This window comes from Nomascus leucogenys, chromosome 3 (assembly GCF_006542625.1).
Source record: "Nomascus leucogenys isolate Asia chromosome 3, Asia_NLE_v1, whole genome shotgun sequence".
Taxonomy (NCBI): Eukaryota; Metazoa; Chordata; class Mammalia; order Primates; family Hylobatidae; genus Nomascus; species Nomascus leucogenys.
The window spans coordinates 15,303,960-15,323,147 of record NC_044383.1 but is presented as its reverse complement, the minus strand read 5'-3'; the positions used below and the strand labels follow the sequence as shown (position 1 = coordinate 15,323,147).

At 43.4% G+C, this 19,188-nt stretch overlaps 1 long non-coding RNA gene and 1 pseudogene across 2 annotated transcripts; both read left to right on the top strand.

Moving 5' to 3' along the window:
• Window positions 1-4,432: 4,432 nt before the first annotated feature.
• On the top strand, window positions 4,433-4,830 carry LOC100580977 (annotated as a pseudogene). The gene has a single exon (XR_004027685.1). The product of XR_004027685.1 is annotated as a 60S ribosomal protein L36a-like (transcript).
• A 10,323-nt stretch (window positions 4,831-15,153) lies between these two features.
• Window positions 15,154-18,267, top strand: LOC115832246. The gene is made up of 3 exons (XR_004027676.1): window positions 15,154-15,193; window positions 15,611-15,715; window positions 18,159-18,267. It is a non-coding gene; the product is annotated as an uncharacterized LOC115832246 (long non-coding RNA).
• The last annotated feature ends 921 nt before the right edge of the window (window positions 18,268-19,188 follow it).

The window sequence follows — 19,188 nt, the reverse complement described above, 5'->3', positions numbered from 1 at the left end:
AGAAGACAACAAAGTTACTAACTGGTTGGAAAATAATTATGTGTTTGGTAGGATAAGAAGTGACTTTCCCAATGGTGTTGCTGTCCCATCACCTGTATTGTTTCTGCCAGATCTGTGGCCTGTATACAAGAACATGGGGAATGGATTCCACATGTGTGGATACATACATACAAAACAACAGAGAAGCATAGGACAAAAAATGGGAAAATGTAATAGGGAAGTTTCATGTCAGTGTATATCGAATCACGGAAGAATTTCAAAAAGAGCAGTGCTACATAGAAAATGGATGGGAACATATTTTCTGAGGACCCAGGCCCTAAAAAGGAAAAAGCAGCTATTGATCAAGATATAAGCCTTCAAAATATTGTCAGTGATCATGAACATCAGCCAGCTTTTATGGACTACCTCCGAAATTAATTGCCCATAACCTATCCCTGTAATGCACTTTTGCATATGTCAAATTTTCTTTGTAGTTTTTTGGGAAAAGAGGTTGTGTTATTTTCTTGTTGCCCCCCACCACTATTTTAAATTGTTGGCATTATATTTTACAATTCACTATGCAATGTATTTCATCCTGGCATTATTTCCAATACTGGAGGTATAAACTCTATAAAGATTTTTAGAGTTCTACTTTGCTTTATACAATTTTTGCAAATTTGACTCCATGAAAGTGCATCATCATGATACTGACCTTGTGTGTAAGCATTATGTATGTGTGCAAAAACATTAAAACTTCCTCAACAAACGAAGAGTTGTCTTTTTTTGTACATCTGCATTTGTGAAAGATGAAATTTATCCATGTCTCAGCTCTTTAGACGGCTGCATATGCGGTAGTGATTCCTTGTGGTTTTTGATCTTGTCAAAGACTTAGGTTGTTTGTCAAGGTATTTCAGATGACTGCAGTTACAAAGCTGGGTGTAATCGGGTTTTTACATTTTCCTTTTGACCTATTCTTTTATGAATATGGTTCATCTGCTCGCAACTGTTATATCCATGTGACTGTCTTTAGTACTCGAGTATTTATGCTTCCAAAAATATATGTTATTATTGACTATTTTACTGTTTAAAGTGATGTATAAAGTATTGTCATGTTTTATATTTTTCTCAAATCCCCTTTTAAAAATGTAAATGAATATCTTTTAAAGAAATGTTTATTTTTCTGAATTATATTTCTGGAATTTTGATCTTTCAGGATTCCAATATTTGGGATTATGGAGTTTGGAGTGATATCTTCCAGGATTATGGCCCAAACTTGGTGTAAAGGGATTGAGAGAGTAACATCCCAAGAGCAGTGGTCCCCAGTTCAAACTCATTAATTCACTCATTCAACAAATGCTCACCTATCTTAAGAAAGAAACAGGCCCTGAGAGTTGAAGCAGAGAGCAAGGCAGGTACATGTCCTAATTGCTTGGAACATACAACTTGTGAGGAGACCAACATCAACCCATCAACCCCAGGTGTAAATGTAAAATCCTACCTGTGGGAAGTGTCTCTGACTAGAGATAGCCTGTGCCACACAAGCCACAGTGTCTGAGGCAGCCAGAGAGGCAGAAGCACTGAAGACTTCCCTCAAAATAACCATTGCATGTGGCCCGTGGGTGCATGAGCAGACTGCTGGGACCAGAAATTGGATTGCAGTAGACCGAGGACTAAGTGGAAAGGGGAAAAATGGAGACAATGAGTTGGGATATCTCTTTTTTTTTCTTTTTTTGAGACGGGGTTTTTTGCTCTTGTTGCCCAGGCTGGAGTTCAGTGGCGTGATCTCAGCTCACTGCAACCTCCACCTCCCGGGTTCAAGCGATTATCCTGCCTCAGCCTCCTGAGTTGCTGGGATTACAGGCACCCGCTACCATGCCCAGCTAATTTTTTGTATTTTTAATAGAGATAGGTTTTCATTATGTTGGCCAGGCTGGTCTCGAACTCCTGAACTCCTGGCGGTGATCCACCCGCCTCAACCTCCCAAGGGACATCTCTTAAAGAGGTTTGGTTGTTGAGAGAGAGGGGATGGTAGCTGGTTGGGGGGTGGGAATTCAGGAAGGATTATTTTTATTCCATGAGATTTGCACATATTTAAAACCCAATAGACAGGATCCATTTGAGAAAATGTTGAATATATGAGAGGAAATGGATATTAGTCAATAGTGTGCATTTGCTCAGAGGACAGGAGGAAGAGGGACTCAAAAGCACATGGGTAGGACAGCCTTTTAAACAGGAGGAGAGGTGGCTTTAATTATTGTAAAACAGAAAAGGAGGTGAGAGGACAGAACAGATGTGGGTACATTTATATGTGTGGATTGTGAGAAATGGGTAATTCTCAGCTGAAGGTGTCTACTTTTTCTGTGAAGTAAGAGAAGTAGCATGGTGAGGGTTCAGGGGTATTTGCAGTTGGAAATTTGCAATCTTACCTGAGTGACAGAAGTCACTCCAGCTATTTAAACAGAGATAATTTAATATAAAGAATTGTTAACAAGACCAAAGCTTATTAACTAGATAACTGAGAGATATAAAAAGATCATTCTAAGGCATCAGACAGCCATGAACTATTCCCTTGAAGGGATAGACCAGAATTTATCCCACCATTATTTAATGGTTGAACATTTTGGTGATTTCTGATTTCTCACTGTTCTACATGAGAGCTTCTGTACACATCTTTGTGTATACTCTAGCTCTTCTGTACTCAGAATATTTCCCTAGGAAAAAAAATGACTCAGATATAATTATTGGGCCAACAGGCATAACTTAAGAAAAAGTATGACGGTCTCTGGAGTTGGAAAATGACTGCAAGAAGCACAACTGAATTCATATCTGGTTGTCTGGTGGATGGGGTCACCGAGAGTGCAAAGCAGGAGGGAATTTTGCTCTTGATCCTTGGTAGGGGAGGACAATGGGCAGGGCTTCATCTGTCCCAAGTTTTAGCACCTTGGCTAAGCCCCATGACTGGTGTCTGAGTCTCACAGATGGGTGCTGAGGGTCAGGGGTCTTCCCCATGTGTATTAGTTCATTTTCACACTGCTGATAAAGACATACCCAAGACTGGGTAAATGATAAAGAAACAGAAGTTTAATGGACTTACAGTACCACATGGGTGAGGAGGCCTCACAATCATGGCAGAAGGCAAGGAGGAACAAGTCCCATCTTACATGGATGGTGACAGGCAAAAAGAGTGCTTCTGCAGGGAAACCCCCATTTTTAAAACCATCAGATCTCATGAGACTCATTTACTATCAGAACAGTGCAGGAAAGACCCCCCCCTCATAATTCAATCACCTCCCACCGGGTACCTCCCACAACACGTGGGAATTGTGGGAGTTACAATGCAAGATGAGATTTGGGTGTAGACACAGCCAAACCATATCACCATGTGTCAGCAGGACTTGAACCTGTGTTGTCAGCATTTGGAGGAGCCCGAAAATCACAGCTCTGCTGCAGCCTCTGGGTTGGCCACTTTGGAACCATCTAGAATAAGCGCTCTAGCCTGGAAATCCATGTTGTCACTATGAGTCCTGGCAGTGGAGGACAGTGATGAATTTCCTTTCCAGAGTGACCCCTGGGGAGGAGAGCCAGAGTGGACTGCCTGTGTCTGTTTGTGGGAGCTCATTCAAAAACCCTCTGAGGTCCCTCAGATGGAGCTGCACACTGAGGGGACCCAGGTATTACGTAGGTTGGGCAGGAGCAAGGGCGTGTGTGGTTTATTCATTAGCGTGGGGCCATTTACCCCCTCAAGCTGGTAAAGCCTGAGAAAATTAAGGCTCATGTTTTTATTTTTTTAATTATTATTACAAAGTATTTATTGCCTAAGGACGTAAAACAATGAAACTGTTTTCAAAACCCCTTTTTAAATGACCTTTCTGAGACCAGAAGATGAAGGGAGAAGTAGAAATGGAAAATGGGTTGGGAGTCTTTTCTATTTTTTGAGGACAGGATATCCGCATGCCAAGCCCGTGAGTGAGAAAAGAGGCAAAAGGCAGACTAATTTCACATCCATGTGACTGAAAACAGGATGGAGGTAGGCTCTGCTCTACAATCCTTGGGGGGTGGGAGGACTCCAGCCACCAGCTTTAGAGATGAATAGATGGAAATTTCTAGCAAGAGAAAACACGGAGGGTATTTGCTACTTCCGTTTCTCCTGGGAGAAATTCTGCAGAATTCTTCAGCAGACCTTAGGACATTCCTGAGCCTGTGCAATGCAATTGGGAATTAGATTTGGCCAGAAAGGACTGAGGCCTCAGAGTCCTCAGCAAGTGCTTAGCAGGTTGCCCTGCGGACTTCCCCATTGGAGATTTTGCTGAACGGAATGACTTGAAAATGATCCAGTCAATGACAAAGCACTGTTGGCAACAGAGCCTTTGCAAGTCAGTGGAAAACGGACTCTTCATCCTCTGAGACAAACCCTTGGCCACCTGGGTCAATAATTATGGAGTTGTGCTTCTTTCGGTGCCGATAACGCTCACGCAAGCATGGTTAACGTCCCTAAAACCCGCCGGACTTTCTGTAAGAAGTGTGGCAAGCACCAACTCCATAAAGTGACACAGTACAAGAAGGGCAAGGATTCTCTGTATGCCCAGGGAAAGCGGCGTTATGACAGGAAGCAGAGTGGCTATGGTGGGCAAACTAAGCCAATTTTCCAGAAAAAGGCTAAAACTACAAAGAAGATTGTGCTAAGGTTTGAGTGCGTTGAGCCCAAAGAGATCTAAGAGAATGCTGGCTATTAAAAAGATGCAAGCATTTTGAACTGGGAGGAGATAAGAAGAGAAAGGGCCAAGTGATCCAGTTCTAAGTGTCATCTTTTATTATGAAGACAATAAAATCTTGAGTTTATGTTCAAAAAAATAATAATAATCATGGAGTTGTTTGGGCTGGAAGGAACTTCGCCTGGGTCATTTAGTTCATTCCCAGGCATTGTGGTGGGACAGAGTTCATTACTCTGAACAACCTCTAATAAAGAGGTCCCTCCTCCCACTCAAAATATCTCCAGGGATGGAAATTCCACTTTCTTTGGCAGTTCGTTCCCTTATTTTGCTAGTTCTTTTTTTCTGCACAATCCCTGATTTTTGTTGTTGTTGGTTTTTGTTTTGCTTTGTTTTAACTTCTTCAAGCTCTGAGCCCGTGTTTTCCCTCCTATAACTTAAGCCATTGAAAGCGATTCCTTCGATAACATCTTCTCACCTATTGTGAAACTGCTAGGGGGCCCTGTGTGTCTTCCCTTGTCTTCCTGAGACAGAACATGGTTCAGGCTCTTAACTGTTCAGTCTTCCAAATCCTGAGTGGCTCGCTTTTGTTTGTTTGAAGTTTTCAACATCCTTTAGCCAAACTCTCTAAAATCACTGCATCTCATGAAAAAAATAAACTCACAAAAGCATCTGCTGGGTGTGACGTGGAGGTCCCAAGTTCTTCACCTTCTGGCTCCCAGGGAATTTTAATGGTGGTCCTTAAAGGATGCATGCAGGAAAGGATTTCAGACAGAATTACCATGAAACAATTTCTCTGCATGGATATTCAAGGGATGATCAGGGTGAGTTTACTATTCAGTGCTGATTAAAACACAAAAGTGGAAGACAATCCCAAGTGTAGCCACCTCATCTCGTAAATAAAGCCCAAATGCAAGGCTGTTAATTTCCTCCGGGAATCTCAGTCTCTCTCTCTCTCTCTCTCCTCCAATATTTTCCTCAGCTCCCCTTGGCGCCCCACCCACCCACACATCCGCAGCTGCCCTTGGGTAAACCCCATGCTTCCTTTGAAGTTCAGCTGTTTCCATCCAGGCAGCTGGACACAAAACTGAGTGAGGCGCCCCTCAGCCTCCTCCTGGCTCGTCAGGGCCCTGAGCTGCACTCTGGGGGCCTCGGGGCTAATCTGAGGCTTGTTTCATCTTCCCAAGCACGGGTTCCCGAGGTAGGATGCGTGACTTGGTCTTGTCTCTGCTTCCCCTTCCAGGCACCCAGTCCTGAAGAAGTGCAGGGCCCCCAGTGGGGTAAATGATCCCAGTTGTGATAAAGGTCAGGGCCCACTCAACACCTCCCCGTCCTCTAGGCAGCCCCTGCCGACAGCACCCTGGTCCACTTGGATCTCTGTCTCCTCTAGGTGTTTGTTCCTCAGCAGAAGGTCTGTGGGCCGCCAGCATTGGGATCGCCTGGGAAACTTGGTAAAAATGCAAATTCCCTGGCCTACTCCAGACACACCAAAGCGACATATCTGGGGATAGGGCTCAGATGTCTGCATCTTTATCCACCTCCCTCAGGTGCTCCTTGGTCCAGGGAAGGTGGAGAAATGCTGCTGGCAGCTGAGAGTGTGGCAGGCAGATGTCCCGGGCAGAGGCTGTGTGCTTCTCGTCCTCATACCTTGTGCCACTCTGCATCTCCTCCCCTCATCCTCAAAGATAGCTCCTCAAGGGCAAGGGGTAGTCCATCCACACTTCCAAGACCCCCATCAGCTGACTTGGCAAACTTTACATGCCCAACATAGCGTGCCAGGTGTAGCCTCTCCTACAAACCCAGCATCCCCGTGTTTTCCACAAGGACATGGAATAGGTGCTTAATGGACTAGTGTGGATTAATCACTCCTTAGCACCTAGAAGGCCGTAGAGCTTCCTCTTTTCCCTTTCAAGGGACTGTTGCCATGCAAGTGCTGTGCACAGAATGCCGCCGTGACTGCCCTTCCTGGAGCTCTTATTATGCGCCAACTGCTGCTCCAACCAGAGCCTGGAGTGAACACGGTGCTTACTTCATAGGGCGATGGGGAGGTCTAAATGGCATAATGCGAGTGACTTGCTCACGTTAGCTTCTACCACCATGATGATGAAGACCGTGATGATGATGGCAACTACTCAATGAGTTTTTAGAGGACATAAATTTGAGGTCTTCATGGAGGTGTGCCTGACTGCAGCAGAACCAGAAACTCAAATCAGGAGAGTTTGGGTCCTTCCAATCCAGTTGCAGAGCCCACAGGCATCCCTTTGTTCCTGTAGGATCCTGGAGAGACCAGGAAAGTGTGTGGGTCACATGGGTACAGAGAGTGGCTCACATGTGCCTTTGGCTCCTCCCCATCTCCAACTCTCCCCACCCCAGCCCCCACCTCGGTCAGTTCTGTCTTACCTCCTCATGAAGCCCTGATCAGCTTTGCTTTTGGTTGGCTGCTAAGTAATTTCCTGTCCCTTCCAGCCTCTGGGCCCCCAGCTTCCACTCTGGCCAGTAGCTGATAAAGAAAGGTTTCAGGTGATAACCTCCCCAAGCACGTTCTTTTCTCATAGAGCGATGAGAATACCTTCAAATCTCCAAAGAAGTGCATCCCTAAAGGTGGAATTTCAGTAGATGCTACTTATACTTTTTTATATACAAGTGTTAAATGTATATATTTATGGCCCATTTTCTTTCCAGAGACTGAAAGAGGCTTACATTAGGACATATTCAACGAACCTTAAAGGTTAAAGAGAAAAGCTTAAGATCATATTGTGATTGGGTGGGGAAGGTGAGAGGGAGCCACACTATTCCCTAATCTGCCAGTGTGATCGGTGCAGCTAAGCATTCCATTGAACCCCAACCTGCCTGGTAAATGGGGCAAATCATCTGGGAAGGAGACCCATCCTTCAGTTCCTGAACACATAGCCATTGCTACCTGGAAGAGATGGCTCTGAGAATTTTAATTAGGCATGAGGTAAAGCGAGATCAATAGCTTGTACCTTCTCTTGGCGGATGATGCTGGGGAAACAAGGCTCTGCAATAACTGGTCAGTTTCCAGAGAAGTGCTCAGTGCCATAAGGACAGATGTGGAAGTGCTGATGTGATATGGTTCAGTGGACACACGGAGCAGCTTAGAAGAATGGGGAGAGGGGTCTTACCTGAAAGAGAATGAGAGCAGACAATTCCTTCAAAGGGAGAATGTGTGTGTGTGTGTGGGTGTGTGTATGTGTGAGTGTGTCTGTGTCTGTGTGTTGTGTGTGTGTCTGTGTGTGTTGTGTGTATATGTGTGTCTGTGTGTTGTGTGTGTATGTGTTGTGTATGTGTTGTGTGTATGTGTGTATCTGTGTGTTGTGTGTGTATGTGTTGTGTGTGTATGTGTGTGTCTGTGTGTGTTGTGTGTGTATATGTGCTGTGTGTGTGTGTCCGTGTGTTGTGTGTGTATGTGTGTTGTGTATGTGTGTGTCTGTGTGTGTTGTGTGTGTGTTGTGTGTATGTGTGTCTGTGTGTGTTGTCTGTGTGTATGTGTGTTGTGTGTGTCTGTGTGTGTTGTGTATGTGTGTTGTGTGTGTATGTGTGTGTATCTGTGTGTGTTGTGTGTGTGTGTGCACACATACCGACTCATGTCCAGGGTGTTCTTTCTGCCATTAAAGCAAGAAACGATTTCCATTCTAAAGGTGACCCTCGCCCTCACTTGGAGCCTGGCCCCAGCCCTGGGTGCAAGCCACAGTCCCCGCAGCGATGCTGTCCTCTCCCTTGCAGACATCTAAGACAAAGAAGACACACAGCTGAGGAAGGCGAAATGCCTTTTAAAAATTAGACAACATCTTAGAGGGTTTATTTCCTTTATCTCTAGACCTACATCCATTAACCCACACTCAGAGACAATCGCTGCCACTGTTCAGGAAGCCAGCTCAAATGGGTCGAAACTGCCATTGTATATCCAGGAAAGATAGACACACGACAGAGATTTTTTTTTTTAATGCCAATTTCCAGGGAACCAGCTTCTGCTGAATGCAGCCTGATAGAAATTCAAGATAAAACTCTTCATGGATTCTGCCCATCCATAAAGTGCCACTTAACAGACAATTTGCACCGTCTGTGAACCACTCCCATCCGCTAAGCTTCTTTTTTAGCTGTCGTAAACTCTATCTCATCAAACTCTTATCTTTTACCTATACAGAGCCGTACTTTAACTGATAAATTTCAGGGAAAACGGAGGAGGGACAGCGTTTCAGGAATAACTGGGACCAGGGAGATCAGTGTCTTAGGAAGATGAAGATGTGGATCCTGAACCATGACTCACAGCAGCCTGGCTGATCTCCTTCGCTCTCTTAGGACTTCTCGCTGCTGACACATTTGCATGGTGACTCCTGGTTCTTTTCCAGGTGTCAATGTGAATGTCCATTTTCTTTTGGAATGGCTGTCTCTTTAAACTGTTACAATACACATGGGCTTTCTTTTCTGGCTTTTCTTGTAAGTTGCTGCCTATCAAAAAAGAGGGAGGGGGGAGAGAGAAAGAGAGAGAGAGATTGTCTTCCAAAGGTTGTTTTCTTACCCTCTGTTGCTTAAACAATCATCTTCTGTGTTATTGAGGAAAACCCAAAGCTGTCAGCTTCCCTGGACTTCAGGTCTCCAGCAAACTCACCTTCCCCCTCCCTTGGTTTCACCCCCATCTGCTTATAATTTAATGTTCTGTATGTTTTAATCATTTCATTAGGCATGTCCTTATTTTGAAATGCAACTAATTCTTCAGTTCAAACAAACAGCCAGTAATTCTAAAAATGAGACCATTCTTTTCTTTCAGTTAGAGATTGGCTTAGAAGAAATATCACACCTATTTTGAGAAGGGTGAAATAACTCAAATGCCACTAGTTTTTTTAAAACCGCTGACTTTTAAAAGTGGAAATGATCTTAGAGATTGTTTCATTTTCTCCACAGATATGGAACTAACTTTTGGGGATGTTTTCTCATGTCTTTCTGAACACTTTGTGATAAAGTCATTCTTATTAAGGTTTGTCTTAATACGGATTTGTAAAAATTATGTAATAAAATACCTCATTTCTTTTTTTTTTTTTTTTGAGACGGAGTCTCGCTCTGTCGCCCAGCCTGGAGTGCAGTGGCGCAATCTCGGCTCACTGCAAGCTCCACCTCCTGGGTTCACGCCATTCTCCTGCCTCAGCCTCTCCGAGTAGCTGGGACTACAGGCGCCCGCCACCACGCCTGGCTAATTTTTTGTATTTTTAGTAGGGACGGGGTTTCACCGTGGTCTCGATCTCCTGACCTCGTGATCTGCCCGCCTTGGCCTCCCAAAGTGCTGGGATTACAAGCGTGAGCCACCGCGCCCGGCCAAAATACCTCATTTCTATACTCGGTGACAATGGACATGAAAGAAAAAGTGATTCCACTATAGGACCTGTATGTTTTATTAATTTATTTTCTTTATAGGAATTTACATTTATTAAGGCAAGCAGAATCATATTTTGCTATAAGCGGAAAGATAATTTGCAAGGTGTTTCATGTGATTTTTCCCCCGACATTCAGATTTATTCTATATCAAGAAAAGAAGCTTCTGGTCCGGGTGCAGTGGCTCACGCCTGTAATCCCAGCACTTTGGGAGGCCAAGGTGGGCGGATCACCTGAGGTTGGGAGTTCGAGACCAGCCTGACCAACATGGAGAAACCCCGTCTCTATTAAAAATACAAAAATAGCTGGGCGTTGTGGCGCATCCGTGTAATCACAGCTACTCAGGAGGCTGAGGCAGGAGAATCTCTTGAACCTGGGAGGCGGAGGTTGCAGTGAGCCAAGATCGCACCATTGCACTCCAACCTGGGCAAAAAGAGCAAAACTCTGTCTCAAAAAAAAAGAAGAAGAAGAAGAAGAAGCTTCTGAAATTCCAGGAGCATACAACTGCCCCTCTTATCTATGGGGCATACATTCTTCCAAGACCCCAAGTGGATGCCTGAAACTGCAATAGTACCAAACCCTACATATACTATGCATGAATTTCTTTTTTTCCTTACCATTCATGGGTAAGCTGGTCCAAGTGCAGTGGTGTTTACAACTAATTGATCATAATTCATGGGTAGAAGTTTCATTCTTACTGTAGATCTTAAAGATGTCAGCATACAATTTTTTTCTTTCCTTATTAAGTTGATAACTTTCACCTTTTCACTTCAAGGATGCATTTTATGGCTTCTTTTTTGGCATATGCAAATTGCCAGCGTCATTACTTTCATGCTTTGAGGCCATTATATAACAAAATAAGGGTTACTTGAACACAAGCACTGGGAAACGGTGACAGTCGATGTGATAACTGAGATGGCTACCGTGTGACTGACGGGAAGGTAGCTTAGACAGTGTGGATATGCTGGACAAAGAGAAGATTCCCCTCCCAGGTGGGACAGAGGATGAGAGATTTCAGCATGCAACTGAGAATGGCATGCAATTTAAAACTTATGAATTATTTCTGAAATTTTCCATTTAATTTTTTGGAGCCACAACTGACCACAGGTAAATGAAACCACAGAAAACAAAGCCTCAGATAAGGAGGAGCTAATGTATTTAATTTTAACATTATATCAATGACCCAACTGTGCAACATAAAATGTCTTTATTTTCTGATACTTGTATTACTTTCTGGTAATAAAATGTCCTTTCAGTATTTTAGAAGAACGAGTCACATTTCGCACATAGTAATAGACACTTAATAGATGTTTGTTGAAACATTCGTAGATAAGTGGGTAGATACACACTGACATTTAACGACGTGCCTTAATTCAGCTTTAAGTGCCAATGTTTATTAATGGTGATGCATAAATACAACAGCACACATTCTGATTTAGGCTCGCCCACTGAAAATTTCCCCCTACTTCCAAAACGTAAACCGGTACCATTTAAGTTTCCATATAAGGATCTAAATGAAAACAACGTAATAGTGAAGGTGTCTTGAGGAATTGTTGGAGGACGCCTTTGATACCTTCGTGGAGAATGAATGGGAAGCCTTTGCGTGTGGCTGACACAAATGGTTGTCACACGCCATCTAGTGGCCATCCGTGAAACTGTGCATATGCCGTGGGAAACGCTTTTGAAACAGGTTTGATTGCTCCGAATTTCAGTGCCTATCGGGCAGCCAGTGAACATTTGTCCATCTTTAAGGCATTAAACTGAGAAGACCCACTGAGGAAAGCATGCCACAGTCTTTCCCAAAATCCCTGTGTCTTAAGGAACAACCAAGAAGTTAACTGGTCAGGGAAAAGATTTCTTTTGGAAAGCAGGTAAGCAAAACCAAGGCGCCATCGGAGACACCCTTGCCTGCAACAGTTGTGGTATAAAGCAAGGTAAGGAGCGTGATATTCACTGCTTTTTGTCCCACAGAAGCCATCGCTGTGTGCAGAAATCCATGACCTGGCCATGACTTCTACAGCCCGGAGGACTTGGCTGGCATTACTGAAAAGCACAGGGGAAAGATTCTGTGGCAGGTGCCGCATTTTATCCGGCTCACTCCGTGCTAGTTCCTAAGACATCTTAATTCTTACACATATGCATAATCGTGATATTTTGCCATGAATTACAATATATTTCACAATTATCAACCATTTTAATTTTTAGCTTTCTAACCTGGGGTTGCTATAATAAAAAGAATTTTAATAAATCCAAAAGTAGTAGTGGAAAAAATAAATATCTCCAGGTTTATTCCTGTAAAGTTAATTAGTTCAAAACACAGTGAGGACTCTTAAGAGTTTTTTTTTTTTTTGCGTTATCAGCATTAAATATCTTCAAGACGATTCAAAGTAAGATGGTAAGTCACTAGGTTGTAAATTTCACAAAAATCGTTAAATACTTTGTGTCGGACTGGAACAGTGGGAAGAACATTCAGTATTTGAGAGTAAACAACTCAAATTAAGATAAGTTGTTTAGGAATGTCACAGACAGGAAAATTTTTCCTCTCTGGTTTTCCATGGTAGCATGTTTACAGTACTTGAAAAATGTTGCTTTCAAGTCATGTTAACTGCCTCTTAAGACCATCAAATAAGAAATGATATAGCTTATTAGTTCCAAAATAGAAAATCCTATAACATCATTTCCTCTTCATGTTAAGGTTAACTTCCATTATAAATATACGCTTTCAGTATAAAATGCTCAGCCTCAAATACACCAGCTTTTGCCTTTTGAACTATAATCCTGATCCATAAATGGTGATAGAGCTTCAGCTACATCTCAAACATTTATGTTCCACTCTTTATCAAAGAGCGATTTATTTAAGAGAAACATTTATCAATTTAAGGTGTCTGAAATGTTCATTTTTTAAAAAGGGCTATAAACAAGTAGCAAGATGAAGAATCTGGTTTTCTGTGGGTTGTTACATATCAAAAAATCCTAAAATTTTTCATCATTTTGATGCACTATTCTTAATTTTTAAAAACTCATTGTCTGAAAGCAAGACAGATATTTTAATGCTAATATGTAAAAATAAACCAGATTTACGGTCTTGGGTCTCTGTCGTTGCCTATATATTTAGATGTCTACAAAAAAATTCCAGATTTTCTGCTTTTCTTAATCTCAAAGGTTCAAAATGACTACATTTTCTAGAATATTTATCTATTAGCTGATGTTATTGTTAAAAAGGAAATCAGACTAATTTTGGCAGTATTGTGCCTTACTACAAATCCTGTTTGTACTATGAGATTGGAGAAAAATAAAATTTGCAGAATTCCAGTCTCTAGCCATTGGCATTTTGCGGGCTTTCTTGTTTTCTATATATTGAGTCCCCTGTGCATATGGGAAGCTCAGCTGAGGGCTAATGCAAACTATTTCCCCCACAAGCCAACAAGTCGCCACTAAAAATATACCTCAAAATAAAAACAAATAACATGTAAAAGTGCTCTGTCCTCAACAAAGCAGAAGGGTGAGATTTTGATCAAGCCATCTGTGGTTGCCGTGACATTCTGACCAGTCCAGTAGAAATTGCATGATTCTTTAGAATATCTAACTCTCTCCTCTGTCCACTTTGTAGCGATATTGCTGGGATAGCCTGAGACAATTTCAGAGAGGTTTGGGGCTCAGGAAGACATAAATGCAATGCATTGTTTTGCAAGATCTGGCTGGAAGGGTGTAGTGCGAAGTAAAATTAAGACCTCCTCCTTTATTGTGAGGCACAGTTGGGCTGTTTGATCTCTAAGTCCTGGGATAATTGGAGTCCACACAGCCTGTGGAATTGGGTCCTGAGCAGCTCACCCTCATGCCCAAAGCCCACCGCTGACCTGCCTGGGGCACCATTTATCCCCACCCCGCCCCCACCAAACACACACACACCAGATTCAGCTTGTATTCAGGGTTCTGCCTTGAACACAGGCATTGTTTCCAAGCTGAGAAAATGATGATGTGGAAATTCTAATGGAAGACATACTGTTTGTTATCAGGTACACAAAAGAAAACAGAAATGATCCCGGGGTATAAGCAGCCCCCCTGCATTTGGGTGATTCCCTCACACATTCCATAACCCTCCTTTCAATGATGGTGGTTTTCTGATCCAACTTCACCATCACAAGCTTATTTTTTCATGTTAAATTTCCATGAAATCTACCTGTCCACCTTAGATCACTGTGTACTCGTCCTCCTCTGAGCCCATGAGGTACCAATGGTTGGTTTACACTCCATTCATTCAACAAATATTTGCTGGGCACCTACCACATGCCAAGCACTCAGCTAGCTGGGAGCCCTGTGGTGAATAGTAGTGACATGCTTCTCAACAAGGATGGTGAGAAACTGACCCAGCTTGCCCAGAACGGAAGAGATTTTCAAGACACGGTGCTTTCAGCTTTTAAACTAGCATAGTCCCGGACAAACAGGGACAAGTTGGTCACCCTATAATGAGTCTAGCACATACTGTCTTCTATGGCTTCTCATCTTCTTAGAAGTTTGTGCCCCTATTCACAAAGCAGAGACCTTCACACGTGTTTTCAGATCTACTATGTAGAAGCTCTGCATGTTTGAGCTAGGCAGAGCTGTAGCGGTTAGCTCAGCCACGTGCTTCCTTGCCTTAATCACCATGGGCTAGATCCAGGTTTGAGGAGCCTGAAGCTTATACAATCCGAGGGATGGTGGGGAGCAATGCTCTCCTTAAGAAAAAGAAGACAAAATTATCGATACGGAATACAGAGCCTTGAGGGAGCGAACTAGCAAGACAGGGCCCTGAAGCTTAAGCTTCCTTAGCTTCTCAGACAATCCTCCTTTGTTTAAAATAATGATAATTAGCAGTTAACATTAACTCGTTTAATCCTCACAGGTGGGGTCATTATTTCCATTTTACAGATGAGAAATTTGAGGTCCCAGGAGTTTGGGTAACTTGTCTTCGGTCATCCAGCAAAGTTGGAATTTTTTTTTTTTTTTTTTTTTGAGACGGAGTCTCGCTCTGTCACCCAGTCTGGAGTGCAGTGGTGCAATCTCGGCTCACTGCAAGCTCCGCCTCCCAGGTTCACACCATTCTTCTGCCTCAGCCTCCCGAGTAGCTGGGACTACAGGTGCCCACCACCACGCCTGGCTAATTTTTTTTTTTTTTTTTTTTTTTTTTTTTAGTAGAGACAGGGTTTCACTGTGTTAGCCAAGATGGTCTCGATCTGCTGACCTCGTGATCCACCCCCTCGGCCTCCCAAAGTGCTGGGATTACAAGCGTGAGCCACGGCGCCGGGCCTGGAAATGTTGACTGGATGGGGGAAGTAAAGACCCAGGCTGCTGGGGGAAGCGGAACTTGCAAAATGCAATCACCTGCTAGCAATTCAACCAACTCTATTGGTTTAAAATGCAAATCCTTCAGGAACCAGCCAGTCAAAGTGTGTGGGCCCTGAGAGGTTTTGGGTGGAAGGAAGCTTAGAAGAAGCCTGTGTGTGTGTGGCTCTCAGCAAATGGATTTACCCTGTCCACATCATGCATTTCTCTAGAGAACAATGGGAGTTGTGATCTGTACCTCTGTGTGCATAATGGTTGTACCTGGGTCTCTCCCTGTCCCTGCTCCAGGAAGGTGCTGGATCCTCCCAAGTCCATGGGTAAGCCTGTGAGAGATCATCTTGTGGCCTTGTTTTTTTTTTTTTCTTGTTTTTTTTTTTTTTTTTTTTTTTTTTTTTTTTTTTTTTTTTTTTTTTTTTTGTAGCACAACCTTTTTCTTCTTCTTCACTTTCCTTCTTGGTGCTCAGCCTGTTCCAGCCACAGTGTCAACATGTCTTGGTCCATAGCTCTGGAAGGCACCCACCAAGCAGGAACAGTGAAGAGAAGATGAGGAGGGTACATTTTGACACCAAACTGCCTGGGTTGGAAACCCGGCTCCGTGACCTAGGACCAGTCACTTAACTTCTGTGCCTCAGTTTCCGCATCTGTCGACTGGGGATGATGAGAGTATCTATCTCACTGGGTTGTTGTGAGGAATGGATGAGGAAGTACAAATGCCGTGCCTAAAGCAGGGCCTGGTGCACACTGATATGATAAGTTTTATTATCATCATCATCCAATTATCATGATTTCTGGCAAGTGGGCACTTCCATTCAGAAATCTCAATGAGGAGACAGAGCCATCTGCCTTACAAGAATTCAGGCTGAATATTTGAATGGCCATTTCCATTGAGAATCAACAGTGGCTTATTTGCAAGTCCCCATCCCCTCAATTGTCTCCCATCGAAGTGGGCTCACAGCTTGGTCTGTCTGTCCATGGGCCCCATGCTTAGCCTAGAAATGACGCATGAAATAGCACCTCTTAGGCTCACATCAGTTGCTAATTAAAATGGCATTATCTCTTAATGGGTTGCAAAGCAGGATTCTCATTTCCCCACTGTGCATTTCCACAGGCTGGACCCGGGCATTGACCCACCTGGGGTGACTGAGGCTCTCAGGAGAGGGAAGCTGGGCGTAGGACAATAAGTTAGGCAACTTCAGAATCTGCACATTGTTTCTGACAAATAACAATGTAATAAAGCCAGAAACGTGCTTGTACCCATCAGTCACAGGTGCTGATAATAGTTCACCTAATTACTTCATTATTTTTTGCCACTCCATGGAGCAGTTTGTATTTACAATCCTGTATATGGTTCTATTACTACCACTTATTGTGACGATTCCAGCAATTCCGAGGAGTCTCAGAGGGCCTGGACAAGTAGAATCTTGTTTTTCTTGATTTCCCCTGGGGGGTGGGAGGTGGGAGGAGGTAGAGAGAGGAGGGGTTCAGAGGAAAAGCATCCAGCCAGCATCGACCCACAATTGCTCATCTCGGATGAGTGATAAATGATGGGTGATTTTTGAAACGCTAGAATTTTCAAACAAAACAAACATATCCTATCCTATTAGTTACCAGGCCAGCCTATAACACAGTGAGAAAGGGAGAAAGACAGGGTTGGGCTGCCCTGGGCCGGCACCTATGCTGGAGAAGTGATCAGGACCCTGGCTTGGCGTCATTACATTGGAAGCCAAGCTGGAAACCATCCCCAGGGACTTGTCCTAATGAACACGGGCCACAAATTAACAAAGTTGGGTGGGAAAAACATTGTGAATTTTAGTCACTGAAGCATCAGTAAATCTGCTAGAAGTCAGAGCTGATTGCTTTTAGCTCGTTAAGGTGTTGATTGTTTACAAATTACATTTTCCCTTTAAAAAGCAGGCACCTCTCAGCGGCTCCTTGTCACCAGTCCCTTGCTGGGTGCTTCCCACCAGGGACAAAGGCTGCCTGCTGTTCGCTGATCTAAGTGGTGCAGCTCTGCACTCTGCAGCCCCCTTGCTGCACTCTGTCCATTCTCTCCCTTCTCCTACATTTTGAAATCTTTCTTAAATTGAGTCCTCCTATGAGTGGTGTTGTCAGACAGGCACTGGACTGTGCACACACTGTATTTTCTCATGATTTGCAGCTACCTGGAGGAGTGAAGGCTGAGTGAAAAATTGCCTTGTGAGAGCTGCTTTCCAGTTTAAATCGCTTCCCAGTTTAAATTCATTCATTCATTCATTCAATTCATTCAATGAATTCATTAAATTCATTCATTCATTCATTCAATTCATTCAATGAATTCATTAAATTCATTCATTCATTCATTCAATTCATTCAATGAATTCATTAAATTCATTCATTCATTCATTCAATTCATTCAATGAATTCATTAAATTCATTCATTCATTCATTCATTCGACTTGTAACTTGAATGAATGAATAAACCAGCACCCATCTTGTTGTCCATGCCAGGCAGCTGCTGGAGCTGCAGAGACAGATTTCAGAGAGTCAGGGGCTCACAAGCACAGGCTTGGCTTGCAGGCACATCACTCCAATCTCTGCCTTCATCGTCGCATGGTGCTGTGGGCTGAACTGTGTCCTAGTCCCCAATTCATATGTTGAAGTCCTAAAACCTAATATCTCAGAATGTGGCTGCATTTGGAGACAGGGCCTTTAAAGAGGTAATTAATTTATAATGGGGTTGTTAGGGTGAATCCTAATCCAGTATGATTGGTGTCCTTGTAGGAAGAGATTAGGACACAAACAACAGACAGAAGTTGACCACAGCAGGACACAGTGAGAAGCTGGCCACCTGCAAGCCAAGGAAAGAGGCCTCAGGAGAAACCAAACCTGCCAGCACCTTGATTTTAGACTTCTAGCCCTCAGAACAGTGAAGAAATAAATCTCTGTTGTTCATGCCACCCAGTCTGTGGTGTTTTCTTATGGCCACTCTAGCAGACTAATACACATGGCACTGTCCCAGTGTGTCTGTGTATCTCTTCTCATAAGACCCACCCTTGGCCAGGTGTGGTGGCTCATGCCTGTAATCCCAACACTTTGGGAGGCTGAGGAGAGCAGATCTCTTGACATGAGGAGTTTGAGACCAGCCTGGCCAACATGGTGAAACCCCGTCTCTACTAAAAATACAAAAATTAGCCAGGCGTGGTAGCATGTGCCTGTAATCCCAGCTACTTGGAAGGCTGAGGCAGGAGAATTGCTTGAACCTGGGAGGCGGAGTTTGCAATGAGCCGAGATCATGCTATTATACTCAGCCTGGGCAACAGGGCAAGACTCCATCTCAAAAAAAAAAAAGAAAAAAAAAGAAGAAAGAAGAAAGAAAGAAAGAAAGGAAAGAAAGAAAGAAAGAAAGAAAGAAAGAAAGAAAGAAAGAAAGAAAGAAAGAGACCCACCCTACTCCAGTGTGCCTTCACCTTAACCAATTGCCTCTGCAATGACCCTATTTCCAAATAAGATCACATTCTGAGATTCTGGGAAAGACGTGAATTTCGGGAAGGACACTCTTCAACCCAGGGCAGTTTTCTAAAAGAGCTCCCCTTAATCTATTTTTCACATTGACTATTTTTTATGGGTCTCAGTTTTCTCCTCCATCCCTATTCCCTTGGAGAGAGGTCAAGCGCCTATGCACACTATGATAGCTGCTTTGCAGAGAGCATGTGGTTGGTAGGCACTGCTTGTGTCTCAGTGCAGGCTGGGAGCACCAGTCAAAGAAGCAAGAAGCTCTAGGTGCTCCACAATGAGCCATGCCTTACACACC